Consider the following 13,732-nt stretch of genomic DNA (forward strand, 5'->3'; position numbering starts at 1 on the left):
CCTGTCTCAAGGCCGGTCGGTCCCTGGCTCAGGCCTCAGGGCTCATGTGTCTCTGCCACACCATCCTCTCTGTCTTCCTTCACAGACCTTCACAAGCTAGAAGCCATCCTCAGCTACAATGGAGGAGACAGCAGAGGCCTGGCCTGTGTCCTTGGGCGGTTTGTGGAGTCCTGGCCAAGAAAACATTAGAGATGCAGGATCCGCAGGCTTATCCGTCATCTGCTGACTCAGAATTTGCATTATAGCAATATCTCCAGGACACGCCTGTGCATTTTAAAGCTGGAGAAGCAGCCAACTTATTAACAACTAACCCATGATGTCGGCCGGGGCAGAGGCTGTGTGATTTTCCTGCTTGTCACTGTAGGTTGCTTTTACTGAGATCCACACCTTCCTTCTGCAATCTGTGCCCTGAATTATACTATAAACTGCTCTAGAAGCAAGCACACAAATCCCTGCATTTCATCCTCAGAGCAACTCCCAGGGAAGAACGCCCCAGCTGAGAAATGTCTTCCGATGCTGAGGCCGCTGTGCTCAGCCAACCCGGAAGTGGCTCTTCGCTTCATTTTCATTCGCTCCAGGAGGCGATGGTGTTCCTGCTCTGGAGAGAAGGCGACGGGCGTCCCTGGTGGGGCCTCCCGCTGCAGCTGATGGCAGAGAGCCTGCGGTGAGGGAGGCGCCTTCCGGGTGGACCAGGGCCGTCCTCCTGCTCAGGGGGACCCTGTGTGGTGGCTTGGGGGGCCGGGGGCCTGGTGGGGCTGGGTGACACCCGGCCTGGGGCCTTCAGGGTCTGTGGGCGAGGCCAGGCACGGGATACCCGCCCTGCCCCAGGGACGGTTCTCTCTGTCTCAAGGACCAGCCCGGCTCAAGGCGAAGAGGAGCAACCTTCCCAGGAGAGCCCTGTGCCCTGCTCCGTTGCCCCACGTTCCAGCCCTTTCCCTCCTCCTTGGCCTCAGGCCCAGGCACCTTCCATCAATACCCCCTAACCGCCCCACTTCCAAACCTGCCCTCTCTACTCCCAGGCTCCTGGGGGCCCCCGCCTCGCATCCAGCCTCACACCCAGCCCCTGAGGCTTCCTCCCAGGACTCCTGAGGCTGGTGCATCACTGGCCCAGCCGCCTGACCCACGCGTGCCAGAGTCCTGGCTGTGCACGCTTGGAGTTTCCGTGTCTGGCTTGTGCAGTGCACAGCCTGCACAACTGCGCAGAGAAGCCCAGACCCACAGCAAGGGCGTTTAGAGCAGCACCTGCAAGAAGGCAGGCGCCGCTGCTCCCCAGGCGCTTCTGGGCACGGCCATTATGGGCTCAGCCAGCACATCCCGCAGGCCCAGGGTGGTTCTCAGTTACTCATGGGTGCCCTCTCATTTGGTCCTAGAGAGGGGCACAGTCAGCCCTCTGTGGCCAGGAGGTCACACCCTGCCTTGGAGAGAAGCCCCCTCTGGACACTGAGCCATGACCCTGTAGACCTTACAGAGGTCACCTGTCCTCCACCGTCGTGACCAACGAGGTTGCTTGCAGTAGACAGTCCCTCGACACCAAGGCGTCAACATGCAATGCGAGGATCTCAGTGGGGCTGGGTGAGCCCGGACGACGCTTGATGCTGACGTTCCTGGTGCCCCGAGACGCACTGGCCTGACCGGTTTTCTGTTCACAGTGAGCGCTAACCCTGAAGCCTTTTATCAGGCTTCCGAAGGAGCCGGTGTCACCCACGGAGACTGCTTCGACTGCTGGGGCGGCTCGCTGAGCGGTGGAGGTGAGGCTGCACAGACGCCCAGACTGAAGGTGTGCAGGGTGAGGCCCAGGCACCTCCTCGGAGGCAGGGCTTCCCGCAGTGGGGGCCCCGAGTGTCCCCTGACCCTGACCTCCCCGGATCACAGCGTCCACGAGATGCACTCATGGCCCACTGAGTCCCCAGGCCCCATCCCCGAGGCGGCAGATGGAGGGGATGTGGGAGGGCTTTGGAGCTGATCCGACCGGCTCCCCACTCAGCACTCGTGACCCCGGTCAGATGAATTATTTAACTTCCACAGGCTTAAATCTCCTCAACTGTAGATTGCAGACGGTCATACCTGCCTGATGGACTCTAAACACTGAATGAGGTGCTGGTGTCACGTCCGTCTTCCTTGGACACGTATCAGCAGCCACGCCACCCCTGACCCGGGACCCCTTCTCCCCCCTTTCTCTGCTCCGAACCTTCCTCACTCCTCCCACCGGTGACAGGAGGTCCCCCCACAAGGGAGTCAATAGACACCCACTGGAAATTCCCGTGGGTGAGTGGAGCGACAGTTTTCTTAAGAATATTATACAAGATCTTAGCAATACAGCCAGAGCGATGTATGTGTGAGAGAGAGGGGAGGTGGGAGAGAGAGAGACAGATACGGAGAGAGAGAGAGACAGGGACAGACACAGACAAATATATATAGAGAGAGACAGAGAGAGAGACAGACAGAGAGACAGAGAGATGGCGAGAGAGAGACAGAGACAGAGAGACGGAGAGAGAGACAGAGAGATGGAGAGAGACAGAGAGATGGAGAAAGAGACAGAGAGATGGCGAGAGAGAGACAGAGACAGAGAGACGGAGAGAGAGACAGAGAGATGGAGAGAGAGAGACAGAGAGATGGAGAGAGAGAGACAGACAGACACATGGAGAGAGACACAGAGAGAGACAGAAGCAGAGAGACAGAGAGAGAGAGGAGGGAACTAACGGGACTGGGCTTGAGTGAGAAAGGAGAGAGCTGAGTGCAGGGGGCGAGCCGAGCTGCCTTCCCTTCTTGCAGCCGATGCCCGGGACCCACTCTCTGCAGCCCTCCAGGGGCCTCCTCGTTGCACTTCTGTGGGTGCCCCGGCCAGTGTCCTCTACTGCGGGCCGCCTCCCAGTGATGACCCACAGGCACCGTCCTTCTGCAGCTCAGAGACCTCCCGGGGCTCGCTCAGGACGGGGCTGTGCTGGGACCTGCAGTAGCCCGTGGGGCTCGGGTTTTGCAGATTCTGCACGTGAGCTGCATGGCCCCTGCTCCCGGGCAGACCCGGCCCCAGGCCGTCCTGCCGGGGCGGGACCTGGCCTGCACCCAGGAGGCTGGCCGGCACACACTGTTAGTTCCACGTCAGCCCCACCAGCCCCAGCCTGCTCGCCACACGGCCTAGATGTCTCGCACCGTGACTGTCCTGTGAAAGGAAGGAGCTCATAAATCACCGTGCCGTCCCGCTGTCCCGGGGTCATCTGGGCCCTGAGGAGATGCCAGGCTCTCCCAGGGCAGGTCTGCAGACACAGCAACCTGCTTCCCGTCCGCCTTCTTTACCGCCGTCTCTGCTCCGGGCCTTGTGGGAGGGAGGTGGGTCTGGAAGCTCAGTCCAGAGTCTGGTGCGGAGAAAGGTGTTCGTCCCAGAACGTACCACAGCGTGCAAAGCCATGCAGTAAAACTCCCCGAGCTGGTGGGAGCGGAGACGCGACATTCACAAACCTTGTCAGTGATGCATTAAAAAAGCAAGGAACCTCAGGAAAGTAGGTCACAGCTGCACACCCAGTGAAGGCCAGAAGCAGAGTCCTGTGACGGGTACTTTCCCCAGAAGGGGACCTGCAGAGCCCGTGGAGCAGCTGTCAGAGAGCGGGCACCTGGGGCCACAGAAGGAGGGGCCTGGCAGGCGGGGGCGCCTGTGATGCCTGGCGGGGGCGGGGGAGGCAGGCCACGGATGCCCAGGGTTGCGGGCCCGCCTGGCCCCGTCCCACTTGGCTTCGCCTCGTGTCTCCCGAGGCTGGAATCATGCGCAGGTGAACTTGCAGTGCCTATCATGGCTGAGATCATTCCCTGATTTCTCAGTCATGTCGGAACAAACCTGCATTTTTGAAACACAGGTTTAGCAGGACAGACCGTGTGTCCTAGTTTGTTGACACAGCCCCAGGGAACGCCTGTGGTCCCTGTGATGGTTACGAATCCCCAGTCACAGCCCTAGAGACCCTCACCCCAGGACGGGGGCTCTGTGATCGCCGTGCTCACGGGGCCTGAGGACCAGCTGCACCACCGGGAAAGCGCAGGTGTCAATGGAAGCAGGGCCTCTGGCTGGGGCTCCTGCCCAGCGTGGAGGTGAAGGAGGAGCCCCCCTCTCTCATCTCACAGTCAGTACTGGCCTCAGTCCAGCAAGTGAGCCGGGGCCAGGGGAACTCGGCCCCCAGCTGGAAACACTCACCGCCGCTTCCTGGTAACCTCTGCCCCAAGAGTTTTCAAATTCTAGGAGAGACAAAGGTCATCTGGTGTGTTCCCCAGAAATGCAGATTTCTGGGCCATCAGCAGAGATGCTGACCCAAGGTCTGAGCGGTTTAGGGGAGTCAGCATCTACACAGACAGAGGGGTTCCTCTGAGGGCGGACAGTTCGCACTTTGGGAATCGCGACTGCCCATCCTGGGCCCGTGGCGGTGGTGCCGGGCGGACAGGAGGTGCGGGTTCAGGTCTGCAGTGAGCTTGTCGCCGGGAGGTTGTGCAGATTTGGGACGTCAGTAAAGCCAGGGTTTGGGGGCAGGGGGAACAGGGCACAGGGCTTGGCTGCAGTTGAGCCTTGGAGTCACCATCACCAGCTGAGTCGCTTCTTTCAAAATAATCTGAACTCTGTGCCTCCGTTATCTCATTCACAAAGTGATCTGCATAACTCATGGTTATTCAGAGAATTGGGTTGTTGCAAGACCCAAATCAACCTGTTCACAGCTTCTCTCCCCAAGGTGCGTATTTAGCATTCTACTCACCCCTGACTTGCTTGGGGGGTGTTGTCCGTGGTGTTTTAAAGGCCAGTAACCCTCGGAGGATTCCAGCTCCCAGCCGGCCGATGCAGGAGACAGAGAGAGATGGGATCAGGCCAGGCTGGAGCTGGCGGGAAGAGAGGGACACAGGGCAGGTGGAAGAGAGGGAAGGCAGGGGCCCCGTTGGCCTCCACCTGCTCGGCAGTGAGCGCCCCACCTCCTGGCCCAGATTCCCCACACCTGTGCCAACAGCAGAAACAGCAGTACTCGTTCAGAGGAACCAGGGCAGAAGGAAGCCTCAGGGATGCCTGTAAAAGTGCCAGAGGAAAATGTGCTTCAGGTGGACGGGGAGAGCGGCGGTGAAGCCACGGAACACGGAGGCAGGCCGGGAACACCCGCAGGTCTGCGGTTTCTATGAGGTTAGGAATCACCTGGGGGTGGAGAGGGGCGATGCGTCCTGTGTTCAGAGGGCAGGAGGGGCAGGCAGGAGGGTGCACAGCAATGTTGATTTAGGTGGTGGAGGCGGGGCTTTGGCGGCCAGGGTGCTGTTCCCCATGGACTGTCTTGACTTTCCGGAGGCCTCCAGCCTAGAACTCCAAAATCTGGAGTGGTCTGGGTTCTCTCCAGTCATGCATTCAATTCCTGGCAGTCCCCTGAAATACGACATTCAGAGTTATAGGAGATCACCTTTGCAGATTTTAATACAGTTTAAGTGCAAAATTTGAACAGAAGTTTAAACATAAATGTTGCAATATTTTATTTGTTACCAATTTTACTGAAAAAGAATTCTGCTGAAGGAACAATGGGAGACCTAGCACAACGATTAAAGCCTTGTCTAAAACAAGGCGAGCGAGGGAATGACGGAAAACACAGACCCCACAGACTTTACAGTTCCTATCTAAAACAAGGCGAGCAAGGGAATGACGGAAAACACAGACCCCACAGACTTTACAGTTCCTGCCGGTAGGATTACCAAATTCTGTGATAAAGGGAAAGACCGTAGATATTTGGGTGATTTCAGTAATCTTTAATATACTGTGTTTTCAGAAATAACCCACATTCATGTAACTATGAATGTCCATTAAAAATGGGCTTCCCATAACATGAACCACAATGAGACACCACTCCATACCTATCAGAATGAGTAAAATTAAGGAAAACAGATCACGATGCATGCTGGGGAGGCTATAGGGGGTCATGGGTCTCGGAACTGCTGGGGAATGGGAAGGGCTGCTTTTGCTGTGGGAGAAAGCTTGTCGGTTTCTTAAGAAGTCAAGCACACCACCCCATTTACATGACCCAGACCTTCAAGTCCTGGGCATTTCCTCAGGCGTTAAGGAAATATATACCATGTCACAAAGATTTTGAGCCTGAATGTTCACAGCCGCTTTACCTGTGATGGCCTGGCCCTGGAAATAATCCAAACGTCAGCAAAGGACGCACATGGACGTGTGACATCAGCAAAGGACGCACGCGGACGTGTGACGTCAGCAAAGGACACACACGAATGTGTAAGCCCTGGAGCAGAGGGGAGTCTGAGAAGACTGGCAAGGCCCGGAGGAGCTTGGGATGGAGAGGAAGCTCTGAGCTGTCAGGGCCGCTGAGTGCAGCCCTCCTGCAGCCCCCGCGTCCCACCAGTCTCCTTGCTGGAGGCCGCGGAACTTGGATTTCTGTCCTTCGCCTAATATCCACTGTCCTTGTATCTTTTTTTTTTTTAAGGTGATTGTTTTCTTATTGATAAAATAATTGAGAAATTATCCCTTCATTTCAATTCTTAATTAAAAGATATATAACCTCAGGGCTAAAAAGTCAGATTTTTCTGGGTGTTGCTGATGACCATTGTAACTTTTACCAAATGTCTACCTTACTACAAGACAAAATAAGGTAAAGAGGAAGAAGCCAAATACAGTCAGTCTGAAGATTTATCTAGCTGATAGAACTGGGAACCAGTGTACACAGATTTCAACAAATGTATTCGGTTTCAAAACTGAACTGACAGTCAAATTAGTCCTAGCTGCAAAAAAAACACTTCTGTGTGTAAGCTGCCTTGGAGCATCTGACCTCCACTTCTAACCAGGTCAAACCTGGAACCAGTTGGTGGTCGTGTCAGCCAAAGGAACATATGCAAAATGCATGAGGCGGTTAGTCAGCTCCTAAGATGCCCAGGCCCCTCCCAGGCTGGATCCACAGCCAGAGGAGACAGCCAACATTCCTGTGACGGAGTGGGCAGCCGGCCCCCACCCGCGGGCCCACGCCCCGTCCTGCACCAGCTGTGGCCACCATGTGGCTGCCCGCGTCCGTGCCAGGCTGGAGCAGGCTGAGTGTGGTTGGAAGGACATGTGCCTGGAGAGTGACCTTGACTCTCCTTCCACGCCGAATGTCTCTGGGAGGACACCAGCTCATGGGCCCGGTGCACAGACACACGCTCACATGCGCACAGCCCATGTTCCAGGCTCGCCGGGGTTCCTGCACTCCCAAGGGAAGGCAGGGCTGGCCGGCCGCACGTCTGGACTGAGGTGCCCTTCTGAAACTTCCACCTCTAGCCCTGGGTGGACCAAGGGCCACTGTGCCGATCAGGTGGCCGACTCCTTGATCCAGGCCTGGACGGGCTGAGACAGGAGCAGTCTGACCTCCTCCGAAAGTAACCAGGCGACGGGAAGCACGTCTCCTTTCGGAGCAGGTCTTAAGAAGCTCTGCAGCCGGGCTCACTAGCATCCCTAGTGGGGCAGCAGCTGGCTCAGAGCACACACTTTTGCACTTTTGCCAGGTCCATCTTCAGCGGCAGCGTGCGGGGGAAACACACTTGCCAAGATATTCAGTGGAAAAGAATCAGAAACACCCTCTGAAAAAACAGCTGTGTGAGGTTTGGATTGTCGGACGCGGCAAAATGCATGTGGACCTTATCCTCTCATCTGGAGAATTCATCAAGCTGTCAGCTGGAAAGGTCTCTCTCCACTGTTCAGCCTCCCCCGCCGTGTCTTCTCCCCGCTGAGGGAGCCCCTCTACGCCTGCTGGCCACCCGGGCGCTCCTGGTCAGTCCCGTCTTATCTGTCCTCGGTTGTGTCCTAGAGCAGGTATTGCTGAATGCTGGTATTAAAGGAACTAATAACATCACATGACAGAGAAGGCGATGGCACCCCACTCCAGTACTCTTGCCTGGAAAATCCCATGGACGGGGGAGCCTGGTGGGCTGCAGTCCATGGGGTCACTGAGGGTCAGACACGACTGAGTGACTTCACTTTCGCTTTTCACTTTCATGCATTGGAGAAGGAAATAGCAAGCCACTCCAGTGTTCTTGCCTGGAGAATCCCAGGGATGGGGGAGCCTGGTGGGCTGCCGTATATGGGGTCGCACAGAGTTGGACACAACTGAAGTGACTTAGCAGCAGCAGCGCAGCAACATCACATGAAAACACAATGGGATGAAGGCTGACATTGACTTGCTAGCCTTAAAGTGAAGGGTGAAAATATTAGTTGCTCAGTTATGTCCAGCTCTCTGTGGTGGTATGGACTGTAGCCTGCCAGGCTCCTCTGTCCATGGGATTCTCCAGGCAAGAATACTGGAGTGGGTTAGTCATTTCCTCCTCCAGGGGATCTTCCTGACCCAGGGATCGAACCTGGGTCTCCTGCATTGCAGGCAGATGCTTTACCATCTGAGCCTCCAGGCAAGCCGTTTGATTTCATGAAAGGAAGGCCCTGGAGGCAGAAGGAAATAGGACAGCATCACAGCCAACGGGATGCTTATTCCAGGGCAATGTGTGCCCTTTCGTGAAGCCTTTGCTGTGCTGCCCGTTTCCTCCATTGACCGTGGACCATGGCGGCTAGCAGGCACCCAGACCTCAGCCCAGCCCACCCCTGCTGGCGGTCGGGGACAGGGCTGTGCTTCCTGATCAGGAGGCCTGGAGGCTGATAATCCTCCATGGGGCTGTATTTATTAGCAAGGGGCTGAGCCTTGCACTAAACACGTAAGATTTCTGGGTGGAGTTTCAGACAGCATGGTCAGCCAGGAGGACCCAACGTTTGGGGAATTCTTACGGGATCCTCTGCTTGTGACCCCCCCACCACTCTGGGACAGCAGGAAGCCTGAGCCCATAGCTCCTAGTGCCTGGTCTCAGCTCTGCATCACTCCCCTCCCATGGGAGAGTGGAGGCCACAGACACACCACGCTTCTCTTGTCGAGAGCTGGCTCTAAATGCTTCACAATAATCACCTTTGTATGGTCAAAAGACTTTCAATTCTGGTTAAGAAAGGGCTTCCCTGCTGACTAAGTGGTAAAGAATCCACCTGCAATGCAGGAGACCCAGGTTCGATCCCTGAGTCGGGAAGATCCCCTGGAGGAGGGCCTGGCTACCCACTCCAGTATTCTTGCCTGGAGAATCTCATTGACAGAGGAGCTTAGCAGGCTCATGGGGTTACAGTCGGTCATGACTGGGTGACTAACAAACTTGTGAGAAAGGGCACATCCAGAGCAGAGGAGCTATCCAAGCAGGGTAAATTGAAATGTGCGTTCTTGCCTTAGGACTGTGGAGACACAGTATCTCAGCACCAGGCCCTGACACCCATCTCCAGTTCACCTCCTCTGGCCGCAGTGGACTCACAGAGCTGGCCACCTGCTCTCACGGGCCTGCTGGACACAGATGAGAGATGACCCTCCTGGGGGTTCACAGTGGGATGGACCCATCCAGGGATGGAGGGAGATGGGGAGCCTTCTCGTGAGAGAGTCCTGCACTGCAGACCCCTGGGCCTGGAGATACCCCCTTCCATTCAGTGAGTCAGCCCACAGCAGCCCCAAAGTCTTCATTTACTCATCCACCATTCATTCATTCATTTATTCTCTTTTCTCAGTTAAGCCAAAGTCAGTTTCTGGGATTGTACCTTCAGACTCTTTACTGACAGATCAGCTATGACTTGGAAGACTCTTTACCTGACCCTGGGCAGGTGCCAGACTCTCCAACCCACCCCTCCCATAGCACGAGTATCAGATCAATATATTCTCACAAGGCTGTGGGGAGGATTACAGGATTTAATATAGAAAATCACTTGGAAATGGTGATGCTCCTTACTGAATGCTCAAACTACCGCACAATTGCACTCATCTCACATGCTAGTAATGCTCAAAATTCTCCAAGCCAGGCTTCAGCAATACATGAACTGTGAACTTCCTGATGTTCAACCTGGTTTTAGAAAAGGCAGAGGAACCAGAAATTAAATTGCCAACATCTGCTGGATCATGGAAAAAGCAAGAGAGTTCCAGAAAAACATCCATTTCTGCTTTATTGACTATGCCAAAGCCTTTGACTGTGTGGATTACAATAAACTGTGGAAAATTCTGAAACAGATGGGAATACCAGACCACCTGACCTGCCTCTTGAGAAATCTGTATGCAAGTCAAGAAGCAACAGTTAGAACTGGACATGGAACAACAGACTGGTTCCAAATAGGGAAAGGAGTACATCAAGGCTGTATATTGTCACCCTGCTTATTTAACTTATATGCAGAGTACATCATGAGAAATGCTGGGCTGGAAGAAACACAAGCTGGAATCAAGATTGCTGGGATAAATATCAATAACCTCAGATATGCAGATGACACCACCCTTATGGCAGAAAGTGAAGAGGAACTAAAAAGCCTCTTGATGAAAGTGAAAGAGGAGAGTGAAAAAGTTGGCTTAAAGCTCAACATTCAGAAAACGAAGATCATGGCATCTGGTCCCATCACTTCATGGCAAATAGATGGGGAAACAGTGTCAGACTTTATTTTGGGGGGCTCCAAAATCACTACAGATGGTGACTGCAGCCATGAAATTAAAAGACGCTTACTCCTTGGAAGGAAAGTTATGACCAACCTAGATGGCATATTCAAAAGCAGAGACATTACTTGGCCAACAAAGGTCCGGCTAGTCAAGGCTATGGTTTTTCCAGTGGTCATGTACGGATGTGAGAGTTGGACTGTGAAGAAGACTGAGCGCCAAAGAATTGATGCTTTTGAACTGTGGTATTGGAGAAGACTCTTGAGAGTCCCCGGGACTGCAAGGATATCCAACCAGTCCATTCTGAAGGAGATCAGCCCTGGGATTTCTTTGGAAGGAATGATGCTGAAGCTGAAACTCCAGGACTTTGGCCACCTCATGGGAAGAGTTGACTCATTGGAAAAGACTCTGATGCTGGGAGGGATTGGGGGCAGGAGCAGAAGGGGACGACGGAGGATGAGATGGCTGGATGGCATCACTGACTCGATGGACGTGGGTCTGGGTGAACTCCGGGAGTTGGTGATGGACAGGGAGGCCTGGCGTGCTGTGATTCATGGGGTCGCAGGGAGTCGGACACGACTGAGCGACTGAACTGAACTGAATAGTCGTTGTGAGGGAGCAGTTGCTTTTTAAAAAAGCTCATTTATAACATTGCTGCTAAAATTTGAAAGAAGCATCAAATAAGAGCAGGCAAGTCCTGGATCCTAGACGTTTGGAAGCATGAAGTCCAGTTACTGTCACCTCATTGATGAGAATGACAGAATTATAACAAGAATGCTACCATTTCCTTGGAATCTGGGTTGCCTGAAATGCACCTCTTATATCTGATTTCACTACAGAGATAAGAAACTGAGGCCCCGTGAGTTAAGGGGGGTGCCTGGGACCCTGAGATGGTGGGAGAACACCATCAACCTCCGTGTACTTGGCTTTCACGTGGACTCCCGGTTAAAAAAAGGGAAAGTAAAATCGCAGCGGACGGAACAGCCGGGGAGGACTGAGCCAGATAACTCTCCCATCTTCATCTGGATTCACAGCAGGACATCAGGTTCAGCTCAGAACCCTGCAAGTCGGAAGCTCAACCACTCTTAGAAGATCAATTTGGAGAAGTCGTGAGCATCAGTGAACAAAAGCTAAGAAGAATTTCTATTTCAGTAAAAGGTATCAGGAGACAATGGCCCAGCCAAGCAGCCAAGAGCTGTGCACACGCAGTGCATGGGAAGGGTGACGTGCTCTGAAGATGTGGATGCTCCACCTGGAGGTCCTCTCGTCAGGCGATGAGTGTCTCAGGGAAGGCGGCAGGAAATAAGCTTCCCTTCACAGTCTTGCTGGTGTGATGGACCACACCACCGAGTCACCGTGAGTCTGAGGGCAATGGGACACAATCCATCACCTTGGGTCTTTCTCTAGATGCAGAGTATCAGGATCTGATCTGGGGAAGAGGGCACATCGGACGAGATGGAAACTTTGCTTGAGCTCTTGCACTGATACTGCAGTTTGGTTAAGTTCAGTCACTCAGTCGTGTCCAACTCTTTGAGACCCCAAGGACTGCAGCATGCCAGGCCTCCCTGTCCATCACCAACTCCTGGAGCTTGTTCAAACTCAAGTCCATAGAGTCGCTGATGCCATCCAAGCATCTCATGTTCTATCGTCCCCTTCTCCTCCTGCCTTCAATCTTTCCAGGCATCAGGATCTTTTTCAGTGACTCAGCTCTTTGCATCAGGTGGCCAAAGTATTGGAGCTTCAGCTTCAGTCCTTCCAATGAATATTCAGGACTGATTTCCTTCAGGATGGACTGGTTTGATCTCCTTGCAGTCCAAGGGACTCTCAAGAGTCTTCTCCAACACCACAGTTCAAAAGCATCAATTCTTCAGCACTCAGCTTTCTTTATAGTCCAACTCTCACATCCATACATGACTGCTGGAAAAACCATAGCTTTGACTATATGGACCTTTGTCGGCAAAATAATGTCTTTGCTTTTTAATATGCTGTCTAGGTTGTCATAGCTTTTCTTCCAAGGAGCAAGCGTCTTTTAATTTCATGGCTGAAGTCACCATCTGCAGTGATTTTGGAGCCCAAGAAAATAGTCTCTCACTGTTTCCATTGTTTCCCCATCTACTTGCCATGAAGTGATGGGACCAGATGCCATGATCTTAGTTTTTTGAATGTTGAGTTTTAAGCCAGCTTTTTCACTCTCTTCTTTTACTTTCATCAAGGGCTCTAATTTAGTTTCTCTTCACTTTTTGCCATAAGGGTGGTGTCATCTGCGTATCTGAGGTTATTGATATTGCTCCTGGCAATCTTGTTTCCAGCTTGCACTTCATCCAGCCTGGCATTTTGCATGATGTACTCTGCATATAAGTTAAATAGGCAGGGTGACAATATGCAGCCTTGATGTACTCCTTTCTCGATTTGGAACCAGTCTGTTGTTCCATGTCCAGTTCTAACTGTTGCTTCTTGACCTGCATATGGTTTCTGAGGAGGCAGGTAAGGTGGTTTGGTATTTCCACCTCTAAGATTTTTCCACAGTTTGTTGTGATCCACACAGTCAAAGATTTTAACATAATCAATGAAGCAGAATTAGATGTTTTTCTGGAAGTCTCCTGCTTTTTTGATGATCCAACGGATGTTGGCAATTTGATCTTTGGTGCCTCTATCATTTCTAAATCCAGCTTGAACATGTGGAAGTTCTTGGTTAACACACTGTTGAAGTTTCAGTTGGAGAATTTTGAGCATTACTTTTGCTAGCGTGTGAGATGAGTGCAATTGTGTGGTAGTTTGAACATCCTTTGGCATTGCCTTTTGGATTGGAATGAAAACTGACCTTTTCCAGTCCTGTGGACACTGCTGAATTTTCCAAATTTGCTGGCATATTGAGTGCAGCACTTTCACAGCATCATCTTTTAGGATTTGAAATAGCTTAGCTGGAATTCCATCACCTCCACTAGCTGTGTTTGTAGTGATGCTTCCTAAGGCCCACTTGACTTTACATTCAGAATGTCTGGCTCTAGGTGAGTGATCACACCATCATGATTGTCTGGGTCGTGAATCTCTTTTTTGTACAGTTCTTCTGTGTATTCTTGCCATCTCTTCTTGATATATTCTGCTTCTGTTAGGTCCATGCCATTTCTGTCCTTTATTGAGCCCGTCTTTGAATGAAATGTTCCCTTGGTATCTCTAATTTTCTTGAAGAGATCTCTAGTCTTTCCCATTCTATTGTTTTCCTCTATGTCTTTGCACTGATCACTGAGGAAGGCTTTCTT

At 52.7% G+C, this 13,732-nt stretch overlaps 1 long non-coding RNA gene across 1 annotated transcript; it reads left to right on the plus strand.

Moving 5' to 3' along the window:
- Positions 1–2,433: 2,433 nt before the first annotated feature.
- On the plus strand, positions 2,434–6,522 carry LOC147367925 (uncharacterized). Its single transcript, XR_015168850.1, has 2 exons — positions 2,434–5,143; positions 6,109–6,522. It is a non-coding gene; the product is annotated as an uncharacterized LOC147367925 (long non-coding RNA).
- The last annotated feature ends 7,210 nt before the right edge of the window (positions 6,523–13,732 follow it).

The sequence above is a fragment of the Bos grunniens genome, chromosome 8 (assembly GCF_055505025.1).
Source record: "Bos grunniens cultivar Pamir isolate PY7600 chromosome 8, Bosgru_T2T1.0, whole genome shotgun sequence".
NCBI classification, from domain to species: domain Eukaryota; kingdom Metazoa; phylum Chordata; class Mammalia; order Artiodactyla; family Bovidae; genus Bos; species Bos grunniens.